The 8,006-nt window shown below is 38.0% G+C and overlaps 1 pseudogene; it reads right to left on the bottom strand.

The window, feature by feature from the left end:
* Window positions 1-6,113: 6,113 nt before the first annotated feature.
* Window positions 6,114-6,494, bottom strand: LOC106003635 (annotated as a pseudogene).
* Between the last annotated feature and the right edge of the window lie 1,512 nt (window positions 6,495-8,006).

Genomic DNA, 8,006 nt, shown 5'->3' with positions numbered 1-8,006 from the left:
CATCAATATGCTGCCTACAAGAAACTCATTTCAGACCCGAAGACACCTCCAGATTTAAAGTGAGGGGGTGGAAAACCATGTACCATGCTAATGGACATCAGAAGAAAGCAGGAGTGGCAATCCTTATATCAGATCAATTAGATTTTAAGCCAAAAACTATAATAAGAAATGAGGAAGGACACTACATGATACTCAAAGGGTCTGTCTAACAAGAAGACCTAACAATTTTAAATATCTATGCCCCTAACATGGGAGCAGCCAACTATATAAACCAATTAATAACAAAATCAAAGAAACACATTGACAATAATACAATAATAGTAGGGGACTTTAATACTCCCCTCAATGAAATGGACAGATCATCTAAGCAAAAGATCAACAAGGAAATAAAGGCCTTAAATGACACACTGGACCAGATGGACATCAAAGATATATTCAGAACATTCCATCCCAAAGCAACAGAATATACATTCTTCTCTAGTGCACATGGAACATTCTCCAGAATAGACCACATCCTGTGTCCTAAATCAGGTCTCAACCGGTATCAAAAGATTGGGATCATTCCCTGCATATTTTCAGACCACAATGCTCTGAAGCTAAAACTCAATCACAAGAGGAAATGTGGAAAGAACCCAAATACATGGAGACTAAACAGCATCCTTCTAAAAAAATGAATGGGTCAACCAGAAAATTAAAAAAGAATTTAAAAAATCATGGAAACAAATGATAATGAAAACACAATGGTTCAAAATCTGTGGGACACAACAAAGGCAGTCCTAAGAAGAAAATATATAGCATTACAAGCCAAAAAAGAAGAAAGGTCTCAAATACACAACTTAACCCTACACCTAAAGGAGCTGGAGAAATAACAACAAAGAAAGCCTAAACCCAGCAGAAGAAGAGAAATTGTAAAGATCAGAGCAGAAATCAATGAAATAGAAACTAAAAAAACAAGAGAACAAATCAACGAAACTAGGAGCTGGTTCTTTGAAAGAATTAATAAGATTGATAAACGCATGGCCAGACTTATCAAAAAGAAAGGGAAAGGACCCAAATCAATAAATTCATGAATGAAAGGGGAGAGATCACAACCAACACCAAAGAAATACAAACAATTAAAAGAACATACTATGAGCAACTCTATGCCAACAAATTCGACAATCTGGAAGAAATGGATACATTTCTAGAGACATATAAACTACCACACCTGAACCAGGAGGAAATAGAAAACCTGAATAGACCCATAACCAGTAAGGAGATTGAAGCAGTAATCAAAAATCTCCCAACAAACAAGAGCCCAGGGCCAGATGGCTTCCCAGGGGAATTCTACCAAACACTTAAAGATGAATTAATTCCTATTATCCTGAAACTGTTCCAAGAAATAGAAATGGAAGGAAAACTTCCAAACTCATTTTATGAGGCCAGCATCATCTTGATCCCAAAACCAAACAAGGATCCCATCAAAAAAGAGAATTACAGACCAATATCTTGATGAACACAGATGTGAAAATTCTCACCAAAATACTGGCCAATAGGATCCAACAGCACATTAAAAGGATTATCCACCACAACCAAGTGGGAATTATTCCAGGGCTGCAAGGTTGGTTCAACATCCACAAATCAATCAATGTGATACAACCCATTAATAAAAGAAAGAACAAGAACTATATAATACTCTCAATAGATGCTGAAAACGCATTTGAAAAATGCAGTATCCCTTTCTGATCAAAACTCTTCAAAGTGTAAAGATAGAGGGCACATACCTCAATATTATCAAAGCCATCTATGAAAAACCCACTGCAAATATCATTCTCAATGGAGAAAAACTGAAAGCTTTTCCACTAAGGTCAGGAACACGGCAAGGATGTCCATTATCACCACTGCTATACAACATAGTACTAGAAGTCCTAGCCTCAGCAATCAGACAACAAAAAGAAATTAAAGGCATCCAAATCGGCAAAGAAGAAGTCAAATTATCACTCTTTGCAGATGATATGATACTATAAGTTGCTGCTTTCAGTCGGCGACGGCAACGAGAGAAGAATTAGGCACAAACAAGTCAGCTGCAAAAGACTGGGAGCAGGGGACAACAGTCGAAAAGGACTGCTGCCACGAGCAACTCCACAGTCTCACTTTTATTAGATAGAAAACAATAGCCAACAGAAGGATTGATGAAGGTCACACGTTAGTCACGTCTTGCAGGCCAGCAAGGAGGAGGGTAATGTTTACAGTTGACCAAGCACATTCAAAGGACTCATCTAACTAACAATGAGCACTTCTGGGAAGAGAAAGGAGCAATCACCAAAAAGGGAAGCAGGCGGTTTTCGTTCCACCCTGAGCTGACCAGGCATTCCCGGGTGCTCGGCTTCCCTGAAGCAGGCGGCGTTCAGCCCTGAGCGAGCCAGGCATCCCCAGCTGCCTAGCTTCACGGTCATACATCGTCCTTCTCCCCAAAGACCTGTTGTCAGTATCAGTGTTTCTTTCTTTTTTTTTTTTAATTTTTTCATTAATTTTTTATTTTTTATAAACATATATTTTTATCCCCAGGGGTACAGGTCTGTGAATCACCAGGTTTACACACTTCACAGCACTTGCACTATTGGGTATTTACCCTAAAGTATCAGGGTTTCTTAAGGCCATATCTAAATGTGCTTGGCAACTAGTAAAATCCCCCAGGGGTTACAGTTTAAGTAACAAATTGTTCCGATGGGCAGCAGCAATAGTGGAAAACCCAAAAGACTCCACTCCAAAACTGCAAGAACTTGTACAGGAATTCAGGAAAGTGTCAGGATGTAAGGTCAATGCACAGAAATCAGTTGCTTTTCTTTACACCAACAACAAGACAGAAGAAAGAGAAATTAAGGAGTCAGTCCCATTTACAATTGCACCCCAAACCATAAGATACCCAGGAATAAACCTAACCAAAGAGGCTAAGAATCTATACTCAGAAAACTATAAAGTACTCATGAAAGAAATTGAGGAAGACACAAAGAAATGGAAAAATGTTCCATGCTCCTGGATTGGAAGAATAAATATTGTGAAAATGTCTATGCTACCTAAAGCAATCTACACATTTAATGCAATTCCTATCAAAGTATCATCCATCTTTTTCAAAGAAATGGAACAAATAATTTTAAAATTTGTATGTAACCAGAAAAGACCTCGAATAGCCAAAGGGATATTGAAAAAGAAAGCCAAAGTTGGTGGCATCACAATTCCGGACTTCAAGCTCTATTACAAAGCTGTCATCATCAAGAGAGCATGGTACTGGCACAAAAACAGACACGTAGATCAATGGAACAGAATAGAGAGCCCAGAAATAGACCCTCAACTCTATGGTCAACTCATCTTTGACAAAGCAGGAAGGAATGTCCAATGGAAAAAATATCTTCAACAAATGGTGCTGGGAAAATTAGATAGCCACATGCAGAAAAATGAAATTGGACTATTCCCTTACACCACACACAAAAATAGACTCAAAATTGATAAAGGACCTCAATGTGCGAAAGGAATCCATCAAAATCCTTGAGGAGAACACAGGCAGCAACCTCTTTGACCTCAACCACAACAACTTCTTCCTAGGAACATTGCCAAAGGCAACGGAAGCAAGGGCAAAAATTAACTGTTGGGACTTGATCAAGATCAAAAGCTTTTGCACAGCAAAGGAAATAGTCAACAAAACCAAAAGACAACTGACAGAATGGGAGAAGATATTTGCAAACGACATATCAGATAAAGGCCTAGTGTCCAAAATCTATAAATAGCTTAGCAAACTCAACACCAAAAGAACAAATAGTCCAATCAAGAAATGGGCAGAGGACATGAACAGACATTTTTGCAAAGACGACATCCAGATGGCCAACAGACACATGAAAAAATGCTCCACATCACTCACATCAGGGAAATACAAATCAAAACCACAATGAGATATCGCCTCACACCAGTCAGAATGGCTCAAATTAACAAGTCAAGAAATGACAGATGGTGGTGTGGATGTGAAGAGAGGGGAACCCTCCTACACTGTTAGTAGGAATACAAGCTGGTGCAACCACTCTGGAAAACAGTGTGGAGGTTCTTCAAAAAACTGAAAATACAGGGGTGGGTATGTGCTTTGGTGAGTGCTGTGAAATGTGTAAACCTGGTGATTCACAGACCTGTACCCCTGGGGATAAAAATATATGTTTATAAAAAATAAAAAATTAAAAAAAAAAACTGAAAATACAGTTACCTTATGACCCAGCAATTGCACTACTGGGTATATATCCTAAAGATACAAACATGGTGCTCCAAAGGGGCACGTGCACCCAAAAGTTTATAGCAGCAATGTCCAAAATAGCCAAACTATGGAAAGAACCTAGATGTCCATCAACTGATGAATGGATAAAGAAGAGGTGGTATATATACACAATGGAATACTATGCAGCCATCAAAAGAAATGAAATCTTGCCATTTGCGACGACGTGGATGGAACTAGAGGGTATCATGCTTAGCAAAATGAGTCGATTGGAAAAGGCAACTATCATATGATCTCCCTGATATGAGGAAGTGTAGATGCAATGTGGGGGGGTTGGGGGGTAAGAAAAGAAAAAATGAAAGAAGATGGGATTGGAAGGGAGACAAAGAATAAAAGACTCAATCTCAAAAAACAGACTGAGGGTTTCTGGAAGGACAGGGGATTGGAGAGGGTGGTGGGGATATGGACATTGGGGAGGGTATGTGCTATGATGAGTGTTGTGAAATGTGTAAACCTGGTGATTCACAGATCTGTACCCCTGGGGATAAAAATATGTTATATGTTTATTAAAAAAATAATTTAAAAAATACTTCAGCAAAAGATGAAAGAATAAACAAAAAGAAAAAAGAAAAAAAAATGAACAAAGTTGGAGGCATCATGCACCCTGATTTCAAACTATATTACACAGCTATAGTAATGAAATCAGTATGGTATTGGCATTAAAAAAAAAAAACAGACAAATATATCAATGGAACAGTATCAAGAACACAGAAATAAACTCATGATAAATGGTGAATTAATTTATGACAAAAGAGGCAAGAATACACAATGGGAAAAGAACAGTTTCTAAAAAAATGGTACTGAGTTAACTGGATAGTAATATGCAAAAAAATTGAAACTGGACTACTATCTTACACCACACATAAAAACTAACTCAAAATAGATTGAAGATTTGCATATAAAATCAGAAACAATTAGACTCCTTAAAAAAACAGGTGTTAAGTTCCTTGACATCATTCTTGGAGATATCACCACTTCTTTTGGATCTGACTCCAAAAGGAATGGCAACAAAAGGAAAAATAAACAAATGGGACTACATCAAACTAAAAAGCTCTGTACAGCAAAGAAAATCATCGACAAAATAAAAAGGCAACCTACTGAATGGGAAAAGATATTTGCAAATCATATATCCAATAGAGGTTAATATCCAAAATATATGAAGAACTCATATAACTCAATAACCAAAAAAGCAAAGAATCCAATTACAAATGGGCAAAGGTTCTGAATAGACATTTTTCCAAAGAAGACATACAGATAGCCAATAGGTACACGATAATATTGGTTTCAGAAGTAGAATTTAGTGATTCGTCACTTACGTATAACACCCAATATCTATCATAACAAGTGCCTTTCTTAATACCCATCACCCATTTAACTTATCCTCTCATCTACCTCCCCTCCAGCAACCCTCAGTTTGTTCTCTATCATTGAAGTCTCTTATGGTTTGCTTCCCTTTCTCTTAAAAAGTACTGGGTAATGGGCATTAACGAGTGCATGTGAGGTGATAAGCACTGGGTGCTATATGTAACCAGTGAACCATTGAACACTACCATATGTTGGCTAACTGAATTTACATTTTTTTAAAAGAAAGCTACATTCAAAAAGAAAAAAAGGAACTGTTGATTTTTCAGTTCCTTCAGTTTTTTACTTATTAGGACAGAGTGAAAACCTCAATTCCTTACCTCTCACCTGGATTTTATGTCACTCAATGACAACCTTATTTTGCCTGTATTTCTTAGAATGGTTATTTTCTTGTATCAAGGTATTTTATATCAATTGGAAAGCACTTTTTTTTTTTGCAATTTTATACCTTTATTTGACAATCAGTGGTTAGGTCTCATCCACATTAACTGTCAGCAGATTTTTGAAAGTGGTGACAGGTGCATAAGTAACCAATGTATAGAGTTTGTTTGCTGAATCTTCACCCTTGTTACATTTTCTGGACAACCACACATGGACATAGTACAGAACATTCCTTATTCCTTTGGCCAAAACAGCTTTGTTGAGCCTGGAGCTCCCATCTCCTTCATGGCAAATTTCCAGATCTCTTTGAGGGCCCAAGGGGCATACTTCTTGAAACCCATTCCATGGATGCGCTTGTAACTGTTGATGGTGCATTCTCTGATCACTAACTCATTGACGACAGAATGGCTCTTCTTCTCACCTCCCTTCTTTGTGGAAGCCATTATGTTGGACTCTGTCTGGAAAACTGGAAAGCATTTTTAGTCTTTGTCATGATCTACTTGTCGGTTTTAAATATAAAATCTCCATCTTGCAGCCAAATAGATCTATTAAATCCAGGAACTCCAAAAAAACATGCCTTACCAGTGTGCCCATGGGAAGGACTCTGATGTACTTACAGCCCAGAATTGGCTTGTCTCTTCATCTGAGTTTCTTTGGGCTGAGGTGTAGCAGTCAGTACAATTACAGAGAGCCTTTAATGTTGGTATGGTCTTCTGCCATGGTGAAGTTACTATCTATGTTATCTATCAGAATCAAATATTCTATCTGGTTACAGTATACAATGTGGTTGTGTTCTCTTTTTTTCCCCCAGTGGGTTTTTGTTCTGTTTTTACATATGTAAAACCAAAGAAGAAAAAAAATAAACAAGAAGCTCAGCCAGTTTGGGGGGTGGGGTGGGATTTTAGTGCAAAAGTGATATCAAACTCTAGATGAACCTATGGGCAAGATAAGAAAGCTATCGAGTCTAACCATACACAAACTGAGGAGAAAAAGTTTTTAAAGGTGTAAGCCTGGGGAAATTTATATCGATTGTTGTTGCATCTTTCTACAAACCTAGGGTCATTCACTGCAGTGAGACACACACCAATTTTTAAGTGTAAGGAAGAAAACACAGTGATATGTAAAAAAACAAAATAAAACAAAACAAAACAAAAACTAGAAAATGATTGGGTTCAAGAGATCAGAAGAACGGCCCTGATCTTTCTAGTACTGGGTATGTGACACTGTATAGGACTCTCATCTTTGGGGGGGGGGGCTCAGTTCCTATCTGTGAAACAAGGGTCTGCTTAGATTACTCTTAAATTAGTCCCTGGGTATCTCAATGGCAGAGTCAAGAACACCAGCACATGAAATTACGTTCAGTAGGACAGTAGGGACAACCCTAGACTGGATCCAGAAGGACTGGAAACACCATTATCAAGTGTGTGAGATCCAAGTGTAGGGGAAAGAATGAAGCAGAGCCAAAGGGAAGTACTAACTCCCCAGTCTAAAATCTTGGTATGAACTATATGAAGAAAATGTATAATAGTATGTAGAAATGGAGAAAATCAGGGAGAGGTTGGAAAGCAGATTACAAAAATGAAGTAGCTGTTCAAAACATACTGAAGCCATGAAGGAAAGAACAAGGTGGCAAGAGCCTCTTCCTGTTGGAAACATGGCAGTTACTTCAGCAGGATAGAAAGGGACTGGTCCTTGGCTGGGTTTCTTAAAGGAAAAGATCTAAAAAGTCCATGGCTCTAAGTACATGGTAAGACTTAATAGAAATAATTTCAGGATAATATGTGATTTTTTAAATTATCTGGCCATAATCCCTATCATCATCATGATTCATCCTCCCCACTGATGTCCACTCACTGATCTTATACCATGAACAAGTACTGTACAACTGTTTCCCTTCCCTTCTCTCTTGTGCACTTTCTCTCCCCCCATACTATCCCCATACCCCCTATTAATTTGTTTCCAAATCTTC

Source organism: Mustela putorius, unplaced genomic scaffold (genome assembly GCF_011764305.1).
Source record: "Mustela putorius furo isolate JIRA1106 unplaced genomic scaffold, ASM1176430v1.1 tig00000585_pilon_pilon_pilon, whole genome shotgun sequence".
Taxonomy (NCBI): domain Eukaryota; kingdom Metazoa; phylum Chordata; class Mammalia; order Carnivora; family Mustelidae; genus Mustela; species Mustela putorius.
This window is presented reverse-complemented; position numbering and strand designations above follow the sequence as displayed.